The 22829-nt window shown below is 44.1% G+C and overlaps 1 protein-coding gene across 15 annotated transcripts in view; it reads right to left on the reverse strand.

Annotated features, from left to right (window-relative positions):
- Positions 1-22829, reverse strand: part of LOC101741218 (CUGBP Elav-like family member 1) — a 417033-nt gene that overhangs the window by 82635 nt on the left and 311569 nt on the right. The window lies entirely within an intron of this gene.

Raw genomic sequence — 22829 nt, forward strand, 5'->3', positions numbered from 1 at the left:
ACACCTACACTTGCTCGTAGGTCGCCTGCACCGGCCTCCTCGTGCTCCGACTCTGACTCGGACATGGAGGTCGACCTCGCCCCCGCCTCATCGACGGATGGATTCACCCTGGTACAGAAGGGTAAGAAGCGTGCCGCGGAGTCTCGAGCTCCCGCGGCCGCTAAAATTAGCAAAGCCGTGAACGCGTCGCGCCCCCGCCCTCAGACTCCCGTTGCGCCCCCAGCCCGTGCCACTCCGTCGCCGCGTCCGGTGGCACAAAATAAAACCCAGACCCCTCCCCCGGTTATCCTTCAGGAGAAGGCAGCTTGGGATCGAGTTTGCCTGGCCCTTAAGGCCAAAAATATAAATTTCACGAATGCCCGTAACCTCGCGAACGGCATTCAAATTAAGGTTCAAACACCCGACGACCATAGGGCCCTCTCTTCTTACCTCCGTAAGGAGCGTATAAGTTTCCATACGTATACGCTCCAGGAGGAGCGCGAACTCCGCGTTGTAATACGCGGAATCCCTAAAGAGTTAGATGTAGAGCTCGTAAAAGCCGACCTGTTAGAACAAGGCCTACCAGTGAATTCTGTGCACCGTATGCACACCGGTCGCGGTAGGGAGCCATATAATATGGTTCTAGTCGCTCTCCAGCCTACCCCCGAGGGTAAGAAAATCTTTAACACACAGACCGTCTGTAGGCTCTCTGGTATCGCTGTCGAAGCCCCCCATAAAAAAGGCACTCCTAGCCAGTGCCATAACTGTCAATTGTACGGGCACTCTTCCCGTAACTGTCACGCGCGCCCCCGATGTGTTAAGTGTTTGGGCGATCACGCCACGGCCCTCTGCGCTCGCGACCAAAAAACCGCGACGGAACCGCCTAGCTGCGTCCTGTGTCGAACACAGGGTCACCCCGCGAATTACCGTGGTTGCCCCCGAGCCCCTAAAATAAATCGCCGCGTCGCCCGCCAAAACCGCCTCCGAGCTTCCGGCCCAGACATCAAAGCCTCGGCACCCTCTGCGTCGCAGGCTAAGCCAGCGTTCGTTCCGGCGGCGGTGCCCAGTGTCTCGGCCTGGGCAAAACCGCTGCCGTACACGAACACGGCTACAACTCCCTCCTCCGCGATTCGTCCCGCCCCCGCGACTCGTCCCTCTCCCGCGACTTGCCCTCCGACCGCGTCCGACAATCTCGCTTTAGCGATCGACTTCTTTCAGTCGATCAACTTTGAGCGCGTTAACGCTTTGGGCGACGCCATTCGCGCTGCCTCCACTGCACAACACTTTATCGCCGTTGTGCAGGAATACGCCGACGTATACGCGTCATTAAATACGTACGTCCTCCCCTCACTCCGCCGGTAATCAATGGCGTATATAAGTAGAATAAAGCCCCTATCCGTAACGATAGGATTTTTTAACGCTTACGGTCTCGCAAATCAACGTGATCAGGTTTCTGACTTTTTGCGTGACCACCAAATTGATATCTTTTTAGTGCAGGAGACCCTACTTAAGCCCGCGCGCCGTGACCCTAAAATCGCGAACTATAACATGGTCAGGAACGACAGGCTCTCTGCCCGTGGTGGTGGTACCGTCATTTCCTATAGAAGAGCCCTGCATTGCGTCCCGCTCGATCCTCCCGCGCTCGCTAATATCGAAGCATCAGTGTGCCGAATCTCACTGACGGGACACGCGCCGATCGTTATCGCGTCCGTTTATCTTCCACCGGATAAGATCGTTCTAAGCAGTGATATCGAGGCGCTGCTCGGTATGGGGAGCTCTGTCATTCTGGCGGGCGACCTAAATTGTAAACACATCAGGTGGAACTCACACACCACAACCCCGAATGGCAGGCGGCTTGACGCGTTAGTCGATGATCTCGCCTTCGATATCGTCGCTCCGCTAACCCCGACTCACTACCCGCTAAATATCGCGCATCGCCCGGATATACTCGACATAGCGTTATTAAAAAACGTAACTCTGCGCTTACACTCGATCGAAGTAGTTTCAGAGTTAGATTCAGACCACCGTCCCGTCGTTATGAAGCTCGGTCGCGCTCCCGATTCCGTTCCCGTCACGAGGACTGTGGTGGATTGGCACACGCTGGGCATCAGCCTGGCTGAATCTGATCCACCATCGCTTCCGTTTAGTCCGGACTCTATCCCGTCTCCTCAGGATACCGCTGAAGCCATAGACATCGTAACGTCACACATCACCTCGACATTAGATAGGTCATCGAAGCAAGTTGTAGCGGAGGACTTCCTTCACCGCTTCAAATTGCCCGACGATATTAGGGAACTCCTTAGAGCTAAGAACGCCTCGATCCGTGCGTACGATAGGTATCCTACCGCGGAAAATCGTATTCGAATGCGTGCCCTACAACGCGACGTAAAGTCTCGCATCACCGAAGTCCGAGATGCCAGATGGTCTGATTTCTTAGAAGGACTCGCGCCCTCTCAAAGGTCTTACTACCGCTTAGCTCGTACTCTCAAATCGGATACGGTAGTAACTATGCCCCCCCTCGTAGGCCCCTCAGGCCGACTCGCGGCGTTCGATGATGACGAAAAAGCAGAGCTGCTGGCCGATACATTGCAAACCCAGTGCACGCCCAGCACTCAATCCCTGGACCCTGTTCATGTAGAATTAGTAGACAGTGAGGTAGAACGCAGAGCCTCCTTGCCACCCTCTGATGCGTTACCACCCGTCACCCCGATGGAAGTTAAAGACTTGATCAAAGACCTACGTCCTCGCAAGGCTCCCGGTTCCGACGGTATATCCAACCGCGTTATTAAACTTCTACCCGTCCAACTCATCGTGATGTTGGCATCTATTTTCAATGCCGCTATGGCGAACTGTATCTTTCCCGCGGTGTGGAAAGAAGCGGACGTTATCGGCATACATAAACCCGGTAAACCAAAAAATCATCCGACGAGCTACCGCCCGATTAGCCTCCTCATGTCTCTAGGCAAACTGTATGAGCGTCTACTCTACAAACGCCTCAGAGACTTCGTCTCATCCAAGGACATTCTTATCGATGAACAATTCGGATTCCGTACAAATCACTCATGCGTTCAACAGGTGCACCGCCTCACGGAGCACATTCTTGTGGGGCTTAATCGACCAAAACCGTTATACACGGGAGCTCTCTTCTTCGACGTCGCAAAAGCGTTCGACAAAGTCTGGCACAATGGTTTGATTTTCAAACTATTCAACATGGGCGTGCCGGATAGTCTCGTGCTCATCATACGGGACTTCTTGTCGAACCGCTCTTTTCGATATCGAGTCGAGGGAACCCGCTCCTCCCCACGACCTCTCACAGCTGGAGTCCCGCAAGGCTCTGTCCTCTCACCCCTCCTATTTAGCTTATTCGTCAACGATATTCCCCGGTCGCCGCCGACCCATTTAGCTTTATTCGCCGACGACACGACTGTTTACTATTCTAGTAGAAATAAGTCCCTAATCGCGAAGAAGCTTCAGAGCGCAGCCCTAGCCCTAGGACAGTGGTTCCGAAAATGGCGCATAGACATCAACCCAGCGAAAAGTACTGCGGTGCTATTTCAGAGGGGAAACTCCACACGGATTTCCTCCCGGATTAGGAGGAGGAATCTCACACCCCCGATTACTCTCTTTAGACAACCCATACCCTGGGCCAGGAAGGTCAAGTACCTGGGCGTTACCCTGGATGCATCGATGACATTCCGCCCGCATATAAAATCAGTCCGTGACCGTGCCGCGTTTATTCTCGGTAGACTCTACCCCATGATCTGTAAGCGGAGTAAAATATCCCTTCGGAACAAGGTGACACTTTACAAAACTTGCATAAGGCCCGTCATGACTTACGCGAGTGTGGTGTTCGCTCACGCGGCCCGCACACACATAGACACCCTCCAATCCCTACAATCCCGCTTTTGCAGGTTAGCTGTCGGGGCTCCGTGGTTCGTGAGGAACGTTGACCTACACGACGACCTGGGCCTCGAATCAATTCGGAAATACATGAAGTCAGCGTCGGAACGATACTTCGATAAGGCTATGCGTCATGATAATCGCCTTATCGTTGCCGCCGCTGACTACTCCCCGAATCCTGATCATGCAGGAGCCAGTCACCGTCGACGCCCTAGACACGTCCTTACGGATCCATCAGATCCAATAACCTTTGCATTAGATGCCTTCAGCTCTAATACTAGGGGCAGGCTTAGGGACCCCGGTAACCGTACTCGTCGAACTCGACAAAGAGGTCGACGTGCAACCTAACCCATGCATCAGCCCGCTGAGTTTCTCGCCGGATCTTCTCAGCGGGTCGCGATTCCGATCCGGTAGTAGATTCATTCGCGAAACAATTGCTCTTGAGTTGTTAGGTCTCCTTCGGAGGCGCTCGGGCAGTTGTTAGCAAATCCCACCCCTCTTGGCTGAGCCTTTGCTCGCCCACCTGTCCTGGTGAAACTGGAAAGGCCTTCGGGCCACCAGTAAACTTTCAATCATAAAAAAAAAAAAATAAAAAAAAAAAAAAAAAAAAACTTATTTTTTCGTTTCATCGAGTTTGAAATCACAACGATTCCAAAGAAGTTTCACTGCAAAAATAATGCTTAGGATTGAAATTTCACAAAAAGCATATGTGTGTACTTTTGTTTATTTCATTTCGGAATGCAGACAGAATTGTTTGACACTTCTTACGTCGGTATGTAGGTATGTATAAACACAAACATTGCGTTGCGTTCTCAACGATTGTAATCGATAATGTCACCTTGTTTAATTTATTTATAGTATATTGTTTATTTGACAAACAAAATAATAATATATATTTTTCTTTCAGTTAGTGTTGTTATTTTTTGTACTTCACATGGTAACGTGACTTTCACGAGTGTTATTTACACGAATAATTATTTTGTCACACACATTTTTAAATAGAATTCTTAATGACCTATATTGAATATTAATAATGCTCGTCACCACAATATTTAATAAAAAATAAACAGTACATTATCGACGAATACAAAAATAAATTGTTTGTCACTTTCTCTTTTCTTCATATTTCTTATGTATATTATTATGAATTTATTATTGACTAGCGGCCCGCTGCGGCTCTGCTCTTCGATTCCGATAGAGGCACCCGTCACGTGCGGACGTGCTCATCGTCCACTCGATCGCCCGGTCTTTGTTCGCCCGGCTTTTGTTAGCCCGGCCATTGTTCGCGCGGCCTGTGTTTGTGGTACATCTGCCGACTAAGTGCTCTTTCTGGAAGTTTTTATTTGTTTTGTTTCCTTTTGTTGTTTCTGTGTTCGTGGTACATCTGCCGACAAAGTGGTTTCCTGCAAGTATTTATTTGTTTTGTTTCTTTTCGTAATTTCTGTTTTGTTGTGCTTTTTCTTTGTCCTGTAGTAATCGCGCCGCATTGCCACCTGTGTTCAATAGAACCGCTCAGGTCCGAGAAGTTGGGGCCTCGCCGCAAGGCGAGTGTTTTCAAGACCCGGGGCCGCCCCACCTGGGTACTCAGCGATCATGGACGCTGTATTCGCGGAATTCCTCCGACTTCGCCACCCACAGCTCGCCTCGGAGTTTTTGGCCTTCAAGGCCAATCACACTGCGAGCCCTCTCGAGGACTCCGCCGCGCTCGCTGCTCCTGCGTCGCCTGTACCTGCGTGCAGAGCTTCTGCATTGAGCACCGCAGCCTCTGTCGTGCCTGCCGCTCCCGTGTCGCCTATACTGGCGAGAAAAGCTGCTGCGTCGTCCGCCGTGACCATCGTTTCAGCTGAGCGATCATCCGCGGCCTCCGTCGCGCCCTCTAAAACACCTACACTTGCTCGTAGGTCGCCTGCACCCGCCTCCTCGTGCTCCGACTCTGACTCGGACATGGAGGTCGACCTCGCCCCCGCCTCATCGACGGATGGATTCACCCTGGTACAGAAGGGTAAGAAGCGTGCCGCGGAGTCTCGAGCTCCCGCGGCCGCTAAAATTAGCAAAGCCGTGAACGCGTCGCGCCCCCGCCCTCAGACTCCCGTTGCGCCCCCAGCCCGTGCCACTCCGTCGCCGCGTCCGGTGGCACAAAATAAAACCCAGACCCCTCCCCCGGTTATCCTTCAGGAGAAGGCAGCTTGGGATCGAGTTTGCCTGGCCCTTAAGGCCAAAAATATAAATTTCACGAATGCCCGTAACCTCGCGAACGGCATTCAAATTAAGGTTCAAACACCCGACGACCATAGGGCCCTCTCTTCTTACCTCCGTAAGGAGCGTATAAGTTTCCATACGTATACGCTCCAGGAGGAGCGCGAACTCCGCGTTGTAATACGCGGAATCCCTAAAGAGTTAGATGTAGAGCTCGTAAAAGCCGACCTGTTAGAACAAGGCCTACCAGTGAATTCTGTGCACCGTATGCACACCGGTCGCGGTAGGGAGCCATATAATATGGTTCTAGTCGCTCTCCAGCCTACCCCCGAGGGTAAGAAAATCTTTAACACACAGACCGTCTGTAGGCTCTCTGGTATCGCTGTCGAAGCCCCCCATAAAAAAGGCACTCCTAGCCAGTGCCATAACTGTCAATTGTACGGGCACTCTTCCCGTAACTGTCACGCGCGCCCCCGATGTGTTAAGTGTTTGGGCGATCACGCCACGGCCCTCTGCGCTCGCGACCAAAAAACCGCGACGGAACCGCCTAGCTGCGTCCTGTGTCGAACACAGGGTCACCCCGCGAATTACCGTGGTTGCCCCCGAGCCCCTAAAATAAATCGCCGCGTCGCCCGCCAAAACCGCCTCCGAGCTTCCGGCCCAGACATCAAAGCCTCGGCACCCTCTGCGTCGCAGGCTAAGCCAGCGTTCGTTCCGGCGGCGGTGCCCAGTGTCTCGGCCTGGGCAAAACCGCTGCCGTACACGAACACGGCTACAACTCCCTCCTCCGCGATTCGTCCCGCCCCCGCGACTCGTCCCTCTCCCGCGACTTGCCCTCCGACCGCGTCCGACAATCTCGCTTTAGCGATCGACTTCTTTCAGTCGATCAACTTTGAGCGCGTTAACGCTTTGGGCGACGCCATTCGCGCTGCCTCCACTGCACAACACTTTATCGCCGTTGTGCAGGAATACGCCGACGTATACGCGTCATTAAATACGTACGTCCTCCCCTCACTCCGCCGGTAATCAATGGCGTATATAAGTAGAATAAAGCCCCTATCCGTAACGATAGGATTTTTTAACGCTTACGGTCTCGCAAATCAACGTGATCAGGTTTCTGACTTTTTGCGTGACCACCAAATTGATATCTTTTTAGTGCAGGAGACCCTACTTAAGCCCGCGCGCCGTGACCCTAAAATCGCGAACTATAACATGGTCAGGAACGACAGGCTCTCTGCCCGTGGTGGTGGTACCGTCATTTACTATAGAAGAGCCCTGCATTGCGTCCCGCTCGATCCTCCCGCGCTCGCTAATATCGAAGCATCAGTGTGCCGAATCTCACTGACGGGACACGCGCCGATCGTTATCGCGTCCGTTTATCTTCCACCGGATAAGATCGTTCTAAGCAGTGATATCGAGGCGCTGCTCGGTATGGGGAGCTCTGTCATTCTGGCGGGTGACCTAAATTGTAAACACATCAGGTGGAACTCACACACCACAACCCCGAATGGCAGGCGGCTTGACGCGTTAGTCGATGATCTCGCCTTCGATATCGTCGCTCCGCTAACCCCGACTCACTACCCGCTAAATATCGCGCATCGCCCGGATATACTCGACATAGCGTTATTAAAAAACGTAACTCTGCGCTTACACTCGATCGAAGTAGTTTCAGAGTTAGATTCAGACCACCGTCCCGTCGTTATGAAGCTCGGTCGCGCTCCCGATTCCGTTCCCGTCACGAGGACTGTGGTGGATTGGCACACGCTGGGCATCAGCCTGGCTGAATCTGATCCACCATCGCTTCCGTTTAGTCCGGACTCTATCCCGTCTCCTCAGGATACCGCTGAAGCCATAGACATCGTAACGTCACACATCACCTCGACATTAGATAGGTCATCGAAGCAAGTTGTAGCGGAGGACTTCCTTCACCGCTTCAAATTGCCCGACGATATTAGGGAACTCCTTAGAGCTAAGAACGCCTCGATCCGTGCGTACGATAGGTATCCTACCGCGGAAAATCGTATTCGAATGCGTGCCCTACAACGCGACGTAAAGTCTCGCATCACCGAAGTCCGAGATGCCAGATGGTCTGATTTCTTAGAAGGACTCGCGCCCTCTCAAAGGTCTTACTACCGCTTAGCTCGTACTCTCAAATCGGATACGGTAGTAACTATGCCCCCCCTCGTAGGCCCCTCAGGCCGACTCGCGGCGTTCGATGATGACGAAAAAGCAGAGCTGCTGGCCGATACATTGCAAACCCAGTGCACGCCCAGCACTCAATCCGTGGACCCTGTTCATGTAGAATTAGTAGACAGTGAGGTAGAACGCAGAGCCTCCTTGCCACCCTCTGATGCGTTACCACCCGTCACCCCGATGGAAGTTAAAGACTTGATCAAAGACCTACGTCCTCGCAAGGCTCCCGGTTCCGACGGTATATCCAACCGCGTTATTAAACTTCTACCCGTCCAACTCATCGTGATGTTGGCATCTATTTTCAATGCCGCTATGGCGAACTGTATCTTTCCCGCGGTGTGGAAAGAAGCGGACGTTATCGGCATACATAAACCCGGTAAACCAAAAAATCATCCGACGAGCTACCGCCCGATTAGCCTCCTCATGTCTCTAGGCAAACTGTATGAGCGTCTGCTCTACAAACGCCTCAGAGACTTCGTCTCATCCAAGGGCATTCTTATCGATGAACAATTCGGATTCCGTACAAATCACTCATGCGTTCAACAGGTGCACCGCCTCACGGAGCACATTCTTGTGGGGCTTAATCGACCAAAACCGTTATACACGGGAGCTCTCTTCTTCGACGTCGCAAAAGCGTTCGACAAAGTCTGGCACAATGGTTTGATTTTCAAACTATTCAACATGGGCGTGCCGGATAGTCTCGTGCTCATCATACGGGACTTCTTGTCGAACCGCTCTTTTCGATATCGAGTCGAGGGAACCCGCTCCTCCCCACGACCTCTCACAGCTGGAGTCCCGCAAGGCTCTGTCCTCTCACCCCTCCTATTTAGCTTATTCGTCAACGATATTCCCCGGTCGCCGCCGACCCATTTAGCTTTATTCGCCGACGACACGACTGTTTACTATTCTAGTAGAAATAAGTCCCTAATCGCGAAGAAGCTTCAGAGCGCAGCCCTAGCCCTAGGACAGTGGTTCCGAAAATGGCGCATAGACATCAACCCAGCGAAAAGTACTGCGGTGCTATTTCAGAGGGGAAGCTCCACACGGATTTCCTCCCGTATTAGGAGGAGGAATCTCACACCCCCGATTACTCTCTTTAGACAACCCATACCCTGGGCCAGGAAGGTCAAGTACCTGGGCGTTACCCTGGATGCATCGATGACATTCCGCCCGCATATAAAATCAGTCCGTGACCGTGCCGCGTTTATTCTCGGTAGACTCTACCCCATGATCTGTAAGCGGAGTAAAATGTCCCTTCGGAACAAGGTGACACTTTACAAAACTTGCATAAGGCCCGTCATGACTTACGCGAGTGTGGTGTTCGCTCACGCGGCCCGCACACACATAGACACCCTCCAATCCCTACAATCCCGCTTTTGCAGGTTAGCTGTCGGGGCTCCGTGGTTCGTGAGGAACGTTGACCTACACGACGACCTGGGCCTCGAATCAATTCGGAAATACATGAAGTCAGCGTCGGAACGATACTTCGATAAGGCTATGCGTCATGATAATCGCCTTATCGTTGCCGCCGCTGACTACTCCCCGAATCCTGATCATGCAGGAGCCAGTCACCGTCGACGCCCTAGACACGTCCTTACGGATCCATCAGATCCAATAACCTTTGCATTAGATGCCTTCAGCTCTAATACTAGGGGCAGGCTTAGGGACCCCGGTAACCGTACTCGTCGAACTCGACAAAGAGGTCGACGTGCAACCTAACCCATGCATCAGCCCGCTGAGTTTCTCGCCGGATCTTCTCAGCGGGTCGCGATTCCGATCCGGTAGTAGATTCATTCGCGAAACAATTGCTCTTGAGTTGTTAGGTCTCCTTCGGAGGCGCTCGGGCAGTTGTTAGCAAATCCCACCCCTCTTGGCTGAGCCTTTGCTCGCCCACCTGTCCTGGTGAAACTGGAAAGGCCTTCGGGCCACCAGTAAACTTTCAATCATAAAAAAAAAAAAGGCTCTGCTCTTGTCTTTAACAAAAATTGCAACGATATTTGATATCTGCCGTTGTTTTATTTTTTCAAATAAAAGAACACTTATTTCGGCATAGCTATAATAGTTAGATATATGCTGCCGCGACACTTTTTGTAAATAATGTGTTCAACAAAGTCGTAGTACATTTTTTTATTCAATCATCAATCATTCATTGAATTGATCGATACTAAATTCAATAGTTTTCGCAGGGCGCGCGATATAAAGAATATTTTAGTTATTTTTTTTACACCTTGGTTTACATTATTGGAGTTTTAGTAAGGACCCCTAATTTTTTTCAAAAAAGATTATATATAGCATATGTCACTCGGGAATAGTGTAGCTTCCAAACAGTGAAACAATTTTTCATATCGGTTCAGTAGTTTCGGAGCCTATTTAATACAAACAAACAAACAAATCTTTCCTCTTTATAATATTAGTATAGATGAAAACGAGGTCCATGACCTTACTGGCGCTCTGGTCGTCACGCCATTCATCTCGAAACATAATATCAAAGTCTCCGTGTCAGCAGTATTGTATAACCTCTGGTCCGACTTTTAAATAAGAACGACTGCGTGAGGAAATTGGGAGGATAGTTTGCGTCGCCTCACAATACGCCTCCCACGCCCAGCGTCAATAAATCAGCCGCACGACAAGAAATACAGCCAAACTTTCGCAAGCCGCACAGCCGGGTAATGCAAAGCATAGCCTCAAGTTGAAGACTACCGGATTCAAAACGTGTTTCACAGGACACCGTATCCCCAAAACCCGCGTTCTCGTTTCGGATACAAGGCTTTATGTAAGTAAGTACATTAGTTGTTCGGTAAAGCTCTCATCGTTACTATTGTTTGAGCCGTAATTGTTAACGGTAATAAGTGAGTAGGATGTCTGTGTCTAGAAATTGTTTTCAATTAAATAAATAAAGTTATTTTATCTGAGCTGTAATTTCAAAATATATTCTATTTAAATGGCCAAATAATATCACTGCAGAGTACGTGTGATTGGATTTCCCAGACACGTGTACGATTTCTGAAAAATTTCCTTTAAATTTTGTTAAATGAAGTATATAATTATATAAGCTTTTGCTATCGAATTGGGTTAAAGCACATTGCAATATCATTTTGAAATTTGTACATTACATTTTGTTTGTAAACTGATCCAAGCAAATAAACACAAACCGCCGTTAGACCCAAACCGAAATCAATAAAATAATAGAACCTTTTATAAATCAACGCAGTTCCTCCAGAGGTTAGGTTGCACAAACGCACACACACACACACACACACAAAACTCATAATCGCAAACACCATTCGTTCAAATACAAATGCAATATGCATGAATATCAAACATAATAATACGTGTGCTAATGTAAATAAGATCTGAATATCGGTTCTTTGATTAACGAATGCGTGAGCCGTGAACACACACACACACACACACACACACACACACACACACACATAGCCGACGTGTCCATTCGACGAAGTGTTCGTTCACAAAACGAGGATAGAAACCGAAACGAGGATACCCAACAGTTTATTTCGGTCTCCAAACACAATACGTTAATTAAATATGTTATAACTCAACGACGACGGGAATATTTAATACAAGCCACAAACAAAAATCGTTTCGAAATATTATGAGAAGAATATTCCCGAAATTCGTCAACGATATATTTGAATATTATTTGAACTATAGTATTTTTATTTTTATTTGTTATGGTATCTGGTTGATGCATTCCAGTTAAGAGCAAGTCTCTATTATTATATGTATGTTGACAATTCTTCTATTCATAGTATGACGATCAATTTATGTATATTAGATCTAAACAATAGCCCAAATTGATCATAGATTTGTTGTTAAGTAAAATTTCTAAGAATTTTGTATCGTCAAAAGCAAGAAGAAGTGAAACGGCTGGTTTTCACAGTACAGTGTACATAATAAGGTACCTGATAAACCAACAGAATACTTAAAATTAAAATTCCAAGCATATCAAAATTCAAATATAGCGTAACTGTCACAGATCCCGCGTCGAAAGTATCAGTAATATTAATTTAATATTTACTGTGTCCCCTGTTGTTTGGGGTAAGGGCGATTTTTGGCTCTGGCGATTGAGAACCATAAATTGCCATTTCTTTTCCTTGATTGCCTTTGCTTGACCGTGGTCATAGTCGCTCAAGAAGTCAGTAGAGGCACAGCCAAGCCTCGTTTGAAGAAGGTCATGACATAGCGTCGGGAAGCACCCTGGAGGGTGGGAATTCTAGAGCCAGATGATACGTGCCAAAAAAGAAATATCTCTGGAAACGCACTGTGAATGAACGCGATGATTCTAGGTGGTATGGATGAGCTCTTCTCTGGTGTCGGGAAATGCGATAGTACATAGTCGCACATAGAAGTCAGCAGAGGCACAGCCAAGCCTAGTTTGAAGAAGGTTGTGACATAGCGTCGGGAAGCACCCTGGAGGGAGGGAATACCAGAGCCAGTGATACGTGCAAAAAAAATTCTCTGGAAACGCACTGTGAATAAACGCGATGACTCTAGGTGCTTTGGATGAGTTCTTCTCCGATGTCGGGAGGGAGATGCGATAGTACCCATGCTAGTTTTACAATACCACAATTGAATGCCAGTTGGCGATCGTTGAAATGGTAAAATTTGTTAATTATGCTTTCGATTCGCAGAAAGAACAGAAAATACCACACCTACATGATGCGATTTTATCTCATTGCGTTTGGTAGAGCTGATTACTAAAAAATGCATATATATCATATTAATATAATATCTGAATATATGTACAATATCCAGATAAAGAGTATTATTGTGTTACAAGCGAGTGGATTAATTGTATGAAAATAATAATTTGAAGTTGTGTTTGTAATTATCATTTTAAATTTTGAAAATATACGTATCGGCTTCGAATTAGCTGTACATATTAAATGTACCACTTAGGTATAATGGTATTATGGGAAATTATTATGTTTATTAATAATCTGATGTAATCGTCCATTGCTAAATTTTAATTTTGTTATATTTTGTTTTGTTATTTTTTGGTTTATTTATCACACAGTTAATTCTTAAATTTATTATTTTGCGTTTTGGATTTTTAAATTCATTCGGTTCTAGAGACGTGTCGTATTGACGTGAAAATATTCAAAATTACACAAAAATAAATGAAATTTCACCTTCGTAATATTAAAGTTATAAACAGGACTAATTTTGAATCATCCCTATACTAAAGTTCTTAATTGAATATTTATTGTGGCCTGGCCATCGTAAAATACGGATACGATTCACAAAATCCGTATAATAAATACCAAATACTGATGCTCTTAAATAATTTCTCGGTATTTATTATAATTAGAATTACAACAAGATAATGTTTCACAAACTTAAGACATTCGCGTTAACTAATGGCCCGTTAAAAATTATCTACAAGGACGCGAGTCTGAAAGATCATCGGGCGATTACTAAAGAGTCGTCGATTTGTTACACAAAAAAGATTTATTGTTTTTCAGTCGGCAAATCGGTCAATGTCGGACGCGCTTTCCATTTCAAATGGACAAAAAAAAATTGCCCACAGACAAAAGGAAAAAAATACACCCACACTTTGCTTTGATTTTATCATCGCGAGTTTATCATAATCGCTGCCACGATAGTCAGCATTTAATTGCATTCGATGCTGGTACAAACATTCGGGCCAATGTTGGCCTCGTTAATATTGCGAACATAATTGAATATGCAATTTCGAAAAGGGCACATGTCGCATATTTTGACAAATACGTTTTTTCATATACATGTAGTTTTGAGGCTTACCTACATCCATTTTATAATAACTCCAGTAATTTTAAATTTGCTAATTAACACTAAAATATGTCTCAAAAGTTAATATTTTAAATTTTACACTGCTTTAGAAAAGAATAAGTTTTTTTCATTTCCTGAACATTTTACATTTTCAGAGATGTGCCCTTTTCGAAATTGCACTTATTCAATTAATGAATACAGGTAATCATAGCGAACCTGGCACGTGGTAGGGAGTAGGGTTCGAAGGCGGTAGCCAGTAGGCGGCGCTGATGGGCGGATAGGAACCGCGGCCCGCGCCCGCCTTGCTGCGACCGCCGCCCGCCTCGCCTCGCATCCTTCACTTAACTTCACTTCACTTCACTTCACACACTTCACATGACGCGTCTGCATTGAACCGCGCCCGAGACACAACTAAAACGTAACGTAATATAATAGCTTGGTGCGCGCGCGCTGACGGACGATCAGTCATTCTCCGCGGTCTCGACTCGTGTCACCTCGGCCCCCTCTTCTCGCGATGCTAATGAGCTCCGTCCTGCCTCGTCATCACATCGCTTACGTGCTGATGCACTAAAAGGTGAATTACAGTTGCCTCGGCGGCCCTCCGTAGCGAACTGTTCTGAATGCAGCCATTACGGCAAACGCCTACTAATGTTTGCAGCATTTGTGGGCGTAGAGCGGATAATTCGCAACTGCGAATCCAAATTTTTAAAATGACGTCATCAACGGAAAACCTCTATTCAGCCAACGTAAAAATATCTGAATATTATATAAAAAATATTAGCATTCTGCACTACTTCTCTATCTTCTCTATGAGTGTGGGAAATTTTACACTTCTCCGTCCGTGCAATATTCGTAAAAAAGGGTACAAAGTTTTTGCTTCAAATAATTTAAAGATTCTTAGTAATAAATGATGCATTGAATAATACATGTCAATAGTTTCATTACTATGCTTAAAAAAAATATATCGAACGAAGTCTACCAAATGTAGTTCGTATAGCTCGGATACGTAGAAGAATGGTCGCTCGAAAAATCGTCACGCATCCCGCATAAGGCTGTGGGCCCGAGCGTGCTACGAATTTCTAATGTACACATATTTACGATGAAAGTATAAAGGATATTTAAAAAAAGATTGTACATTGAAACTTGGGGCGAATAATTCGTGAGTAGGCAGACGATTTTACGGAATTCTTTCGATCCTTAATACATTATTACTGGTGGTAGGACCTCTTGTGAGTCCGTGCGGGTAGATACCACCACCCTGCCTATTTCTGCCGTGAAGCAGTAATGCGTTTCGGTTTGAAGGGTGGGGCAGCCGTTGTAACTATACTGAGACCTTAGAACTTATCTCAAGGTGGGTGGCGCATTTACGTTGTAGATGTCTATGGGCTCCAGTAACCACTTAACATCAGGTGAGCTGTGAGCTCGTCCACCAATCTATGCAATAAAAAAAACGCTGTTGTTCAACTGACGACTGACGAATTGACGACCCTGAATCGACTCAGAGGTAATGTCACACACTGTTATTCCACACACTGTTTACAACTTGATTACTTCTTCAATATTTGGATAATGATAAAAATATTGCCTATGGTGATACCTAAATGTTGGGTTATGGTTAAATAACTAAAGCGATAATCGGTGCTAGTTATAATATCGGAGGCACAAAAAGTCGCTGTAAACAGCCAAAGACTAAGAATTCTGCAAATAAAATGAATTTCGAATCAACATCATTATCCTGCCCTTCTCCCAGTCACTTGGGGTCGGCTCCAACATGTTTTCTCCTTCCATACTCTTCTATCATATACCATTTCTTCGCTCACTCCCTTCTTACCCATATCGTTTTTCACGTAATTCACGTGTTTCTTCTTAGGTCTACCTCTTTCTCTATATCCTTCCACATTCATAGTTAACATTATCTTACTAACTTCATTTTCATTTCGTCTCATCACAATATGTCCATACCATCCCAAGCGCGCACTTCTCAGCTTCTCTGTCACAGGATCCACTTTCAGACTTCCTCTAACATATTCATTTTTGAATTTCGAATCAACATCAGTATAATCCGTAAACAATGTAACGGACTCATACTAGTATAGAATTTTCGACTAGAGTCTACAAACAAAGAGTCAACTCAGTTCGCTGAGACACGGAAACGATTAAGGAATGTCACCAAATCATTTAAGTAAATGTTGAAATCTACAAGTGATTGTGTGCTAAATGAGTAATACATTTTTTTATTGCTTAAATGGGTGGACGAGCTCACAGCCCACCAGTTAAGTTGTTACTGGAGCCCATAGACATCTACAACGAAAATACGCCACCCATCTTGAGATATAAGTTCGAAGGTCTCAGTTTAGTAACAACGGCTACCCCACCCTTCAAGCCGAAACGCATTACTGCTTCACGGCAGAAATAGGCGGGGTGGTGGTATCTACCGGTGCGGACTCACAAGAGGTCCTACTACCTGTAAAAAAATTATCATAGTCGCATTAAATGCAAATTTCTAAGTTCAGTCTTTTTAGATTTTAATGAGAGAGAAATTAATGACAGATAATCATTAAAACTATACTTTATAGCATCAAAGTATAAAAACATACCGCAGCAACGAATCTTGAACGAATCTGTAATTGACCTTGCATGATCCTATTATATAGTATTAAACTATTGTTTGCATTTGATTCGTGTATAAATAAACTCAATCAAAATGCTATTATTTTTATTCATTACCGTACAACAATATGCATAGATGACTAGAAATTATTTTTAGATATCAAAAATCAGCATGTACATACACAAATTAGCTTCAAAAACTGTTACATAAAACTCGGAAAAGGTTTTAAAAAGCCTTATGCTTTATATTGTATGCGCTATAAATAATTATAATATAGATAATACATATTATAATATTACCTATGTATAACACAATGCGATCAGTCGATTCCATTCAATCGTTGCTATGTACGGAATTCTGTGGAATGCGTCCGTACGTGTCAGCTACGTACAATACGTAGGGATACCACAATATGTTATTAACCTGATCTATTTGTTATTAACAATAATATAGATTATTATTGTGACGTAATAATTTAAATAGTCTCGAAATTACTGGTGGTAGGACCTCTTGTGAGTCCGCGCGGGTAGGTACCACCGCCCTGCCTATTTCTGCCGTGAAGCAGTAATGCGTTTCGGTTTGAAGGGTGGGGCAGCCGCTGTAACTATACTTGAGATTTTAGAACTTATATCTCAAGGTGGGTGGCGCATTTACGTCGTAGATATCTATGGGCTCCAGTAACCACTTAACACCGGGTAGGAGGCTGTGAGCTCGCCCACCCATCTCAGAAATAAATAAATAAAGTGAAAAATTTCAACGAAACACCTGAGATTTTTATTTTAACTTCGTAAAGTAGTACCTACGTGCATTTGTATTTATTATTTATTTAAGAAGCTCATTCAATATTGACGATGTGTCCTTTACATTTGAATAAGATTACTCAAAGACATCGGTAGGTGAAGGATCATTATCCGATATAGCTTGGTCTGTGCTTTCGAATCTTGAAGTAAAATGACGTCATTACAATATGTATTTCGAAATTCCTCGTTAACATCAATGAAAATCAAAATTAGTTTTAAGGATAGTCCCAAATACATTTATGTATTATAAAATGTCGTGGTAATGATTAATAACATTAAATTCTGTATATTTGGATAAGTCTGTCATCCCTGGCAAATGTGAGCTTACTCACGAAGTATGTATATCCGGACTGTAAGTTCAGGACTCGTTAGGTCTGATATCGTCTTAGAATCACGATAAGGAGGGGATTAGATCAGAAATGACCGTATTTAAACTGCTTATAATTTGCTTTGGTTTATTTTTTAAATACACCACCATAGCCAAAGTTGTTAGCTTTTATTGTATTTCATGCTTTGACTGTTCTGATATATAAAAACTGTTACCATTTTTTTATCGCACTACCCGCCACCGTGTTATAGTTCATCCATATTACCTACGCTCCCTTTTTTTTTTTCTTCCTATGCTGATAGCCTTGAGGGGCTATTTCAGCTTCGCCCTAACGTGTAGGTGAGCTCACGGGGCTCAAACCAGAGTGTTGTTAACACTGGCCTTAACAAGAACAGTCCTTTGCAGAATCTACCACCGGATCGGAAACGCGACCCGCTGAGAAGATCCTGCGAGAAAACCAGTGGACTAGAATCACTGTGTTCATTCACAGTGCGTTTTCAGAGATCTTTTCTGCCACGTACCATCTGGGTTGAGAATCAACTCCCCTCTACGGTATTTACCGAGCGCTATGACATGTCCTTCATTGAAACGCTTGCTTGAAAACGATTGCTTAAATGCGTGGACGAGCGCACAGCCCACCTGGTGTTAAGTGGTTACTGGAGCCCATAGATATCTACAACGTAAATGCGCCACCCACCTTGAGATATAAGTTCTAAGGTCTCAAGTACAGTTACAGCAGTAGGCAGCGGCTTGGCTCTGTCCCTGGGATTGCTGACGTCCACGAGGGATGATAACCACTCACTATCAAGTCGAATGCTCGTCTGCCTACAATAGTCATTATAAAAACAACGATTTAATCGATGAAACGCAAGATTAAACACAATCGAAATTAGGAAAAAAAATATCCTAAATTAACAATGATATCATGGTGACCCTACACATACAAGTGTGCAGTAACAATACTTGACCGTGTGTCGCACAGGTTCACGGCGTCGCTTTCGATCGTTCGTACGCCGAGGCACTAACCAACTTTGACGATATCCGAGCATTGTATTCGTCAATGTGTATTGTGTTACAAAGATCATTGTTCAACTTTAGAAAAGTAGCTCTATGTAGGTACGTTTAGTTTCAAAGTATCAATTTCGCTTCAGGAAAGAACCTACAGCTATTAGCCGTGATTCGGTCCATAACTAGTTCCGTGTGCTTAGTTTTTTTTTAAGCTATTGCATAGCTTTTATCGCAGGCCTTGTGCGCGACGACCGAATCATGAAATTCCGTAACGAAAAAAACCTAACACCACTCACTCCGCCTACCATGTAGCTCGCGTTCAACACATTCACACGTTGCACTTGTGTAGTGCAACGCAGCAGCAGCAGCGCAACGTAGTGCAGCGTGGCGTGACGTCACACTGTATGCGCATCGTGAAAAGTCTGCCCATCTCTCTCTCGCGCGGTCTAGCTTATGAGTGTGAAGGGGACAGTTAAGGTTTTGCTTTCATTATTGTTTTAATATTAAATTATCATTGTCTAATTATAATTGCATAAGTTGATAAAAAATGCTATGTAATAGCTTTACCGCGGCAGTTCCCGAGTGCCACACGTTTGTTTTTTATTGCTTAGATTGGTGGACGAGATTACAGCCCACCTGGTGTTAACTGGTTACTGGAGCTCAAAGACATCTATCTACAACGTAAATGCGCCACCCACCTTGAGATAAGTTCTAAGGTCTCAAGTATAGTTACAACGGCTGCCCCACCCTTCAAGCCGAAACGTATTACTACTTCACGGCAGAAATAGGCTGGGTGGTGGTACCTACCCGTGCGGACTCACAAGAGGTCCTACCACCAGTAGTGCGAGTTTTTTAACTTCTCTATCGCGTTAAAGTAAACTCAAATTTGTTCCAACTCCATACAAATTGGTCGATGGTACTGTTTTGTCTTGTGGACCCTTCCTATATCGTATCCTATGTCACGAAACCTTGCGTAGGACATCAATAAAATTCCACCGAATTGTCGTACTCATTTCTAAAGCTGGGCAGCATTCGGACTGTGATATTAATGGTCTCCAGAAGCGAGTTTGTCTACGTCAAAAGCATACTTTTCCGAATACTTACAGTTTGAAATTGGATTTGAATTTAAATTGAATCTAAATTATTGAAACTTGAATTGAAACCTATTGTCTACGCTGGTGGTATGACGTTTTGTAAAGCCGCACGGGTAGGTACCACCACCCTGCCTATTACTGCCGTGAAGCAGTAATGCGTTTCCGTTTGAAACGCGACGTAGCCGTTGTACCGTGAAATCGGATACTTAGAATTCATGTCTCAAGGTGGGTGGAGGCATTTATGTCGATGATGTCTATGGGCTCCGCGTAATACCACGTTGGCTGTGAGTTGGTTTATTCATTTTAGCAATAAATAAAAAATTGCAATGTAATTTTTTTACGCACTTAATTCAATGGATTATGTATATACTTTAAAAAAAGAATACGATAGACAATTGAGTCGTCTATTATCAAAGGTGGCAATCTGTGCATTTGAACAAAAAAATGTTATTGATATGGCAATACAGATTGATTTCAATATAATCGTCTCCTTCAAAGAATACGGTTCAAAACCTGTATTAAATAAAGGATTAACTTAACCTGTTATTTATCTAAGATGTCGTTCAGAAGAGTTTTGTGACTGCCAATGGAATACAAAGTCAATAATTCGTTTTTCTGATTTACCAATAATTGTCCAAAAGTCACATTGCCGGCTTTGATAATAGTCGACTCAATTACAAATGTACATAAATTACAAGCATAATGTACATTTTAATTTCCTACAATACATATCATGGAAATCAATTTAAAAATAGAAACGTCCTATCTATAACACAAGATCTTCATTCTAACAATAATATATCAGTCTATTTACGTAAGTCTGTAACTTTTATGACATCGTAAAAAAAATTAAAAATAGAACTATTATATCAAAGCTCCTTTACTCTCTAATCTCTTGTTTATCTAACTGGCTTCAAGACATGCCCTGCAAACAATATCTCAAAGCACATACATTTGTTACGAAATAAAAGTATACATAGATAATACTACTACTATGAACGAAGCAGTCAGAATGCCAAGGTTTTTAGAAGTAGATTGTTAAGGATCGAATACACGTGAGACCCAGCGACTTTGAGTCAAGTAAAATGAATATTTGACTAAGATATTAGTGTAGACTGAATTTTGGCACTTGCAAATACATAATTCGAAAGTCAATAAACATGGAGAGGCCGCCCCAGAACAACTTGGCGTCGCTCGGTGGAGCAGGAGCTAGGTGTCTTGGGCATGACGTGGGAGGAGCTAGAACAGACTGCCCAAGACCGATATAAATGGAAAAATTTGATTCGAGCCCTACACCCCAGCAGAGGGTAATAGGAAAGAATGATGATGATGATGAATAAACATTGTTTTTATTTGGTGTATTGGAAACAGTGTGAGTTCAAATATCTGGTTGATACTTATTTTCGTAATATACTACAGAGGCAAGATCTTCTAATGTACTTTTTTGGCCCTATAGACTTGGTGTCTGAATGTTAATGTGCAGAAGTGTGACAGCGAGATTTTTTGAAATAGTTGTGTACATGATTCAGGTATTAGCTACTCATCGACAAAGTTAACGAAGCAAAACAGCGTGTATCAAAATCGTTTAGCCACACATTCGGCCCTCGAGTTTGGCTTATCGCGTAATCGACAAACAAACAAACACTGGTCGTATTTACTTAGATATTATGGGCCGTAATATTGAACTGAAGAGCGGGGAAATAATATTAGTTATGACTTATATAAGTAGCATTTGGCGTGTTTTCGATAAATCTTTTGCAGCTTATATACAACACGTACCTATGTTTTGAAAGTCAACCATGTTAATAACAATTTGGGTACCATAATATATTACTATAGAAGGCACCGATTTAATTCAACAACGTGCTTCTCTTTATCGAGAAAAAATTAGAAAAACTTAGAAAACGAGAGCCCGCAATGTATATCGGAATCACCTGGCAACCGATGATCATGTTTCCTTCGAGTTCGTTGACCTCGCGCGTCAGTTGATTTGTCATAAACTCCATTGCGTGCTGTACAAAATAACTAATATTTATTGTACTAAAAAGTATTCGGCCAGTTGTCGAAAAATTTAGAATAATTTTATGTGTTATGTTCACTTTGGTTTTCTTACCGTAATTTTTTTTAAATTTTAGTATGAGAAACTAAATGATTCATTGCTTAAACTAAAATTCCATTAAACGCACTAAAACTAACGCAATATCTACTAACAATTCTTTATAGTCAAAGAAAAAAAAACCTTTGATAAAAAGAGAAGGAAATGTGAACTGTATTTTGTCTTTGCCCGTTTGTACCCATAAAAGTGACAATTAGTGACGGCGCGCCAGGAATCTTTACTTCTTCTACCTATCTTCCTTCTTGACAGCGGTTCTAATATATTTTGTACAGAAACATTCAGGTATGGATGAGACATTGCGAAGGTTACTCTTTAAGAGTTTGTCTTTAGAAATAATCTCGACTATAACATCGATTCAGAATGCACTTTCAATACCGAGAAAAGTTAGAAAGAAATTAACTTTGTAAAAAGCATGTCTACGTAAAAACACAGACAATACAACATTTTTTATGAAAAATGCGTCGCCCGCGCATCAAAAGCTCCTCTGTGATCCTCACAAGCTTAATAATAAATGTTGTAACGATGAATATTCACTGTTTTCTTCATTCCCTTATCCTTTATCCTCTTCAAACTTGTTTGTTTTTAATCCAATTAGAGTTACGGCTTATGACAGTAACGCGACAATCCGAATGTTTCGAATTAAAATCGATCTATTTCGATTTTTATTAAAATATTTGTATTTTATTCTCTCGGACGTCATCTCGATTATTAAGCAGGTCTGAGTTCGATTTTCGATTGGAGTTCTGATGTTGGGAAATTTGGGATTTATGTGTGTGTTTATACTCCCCCATAGCAAAGGTCGTTGACTTTGGAACATTTCGATATTTACGCA

Source organism: Bombyx mori, chromosome 12 (assembly GCF_030269925.1).
Source record: "Bombyx mori chromosome 12, ASM3026992v2".
Classification (NCBI taxonomy): Eukaryota; Metazoa; Arthropoda; class Insecta; order Lepidoptera; family Bombycidae; genus Bombyx; species Bombyx mori.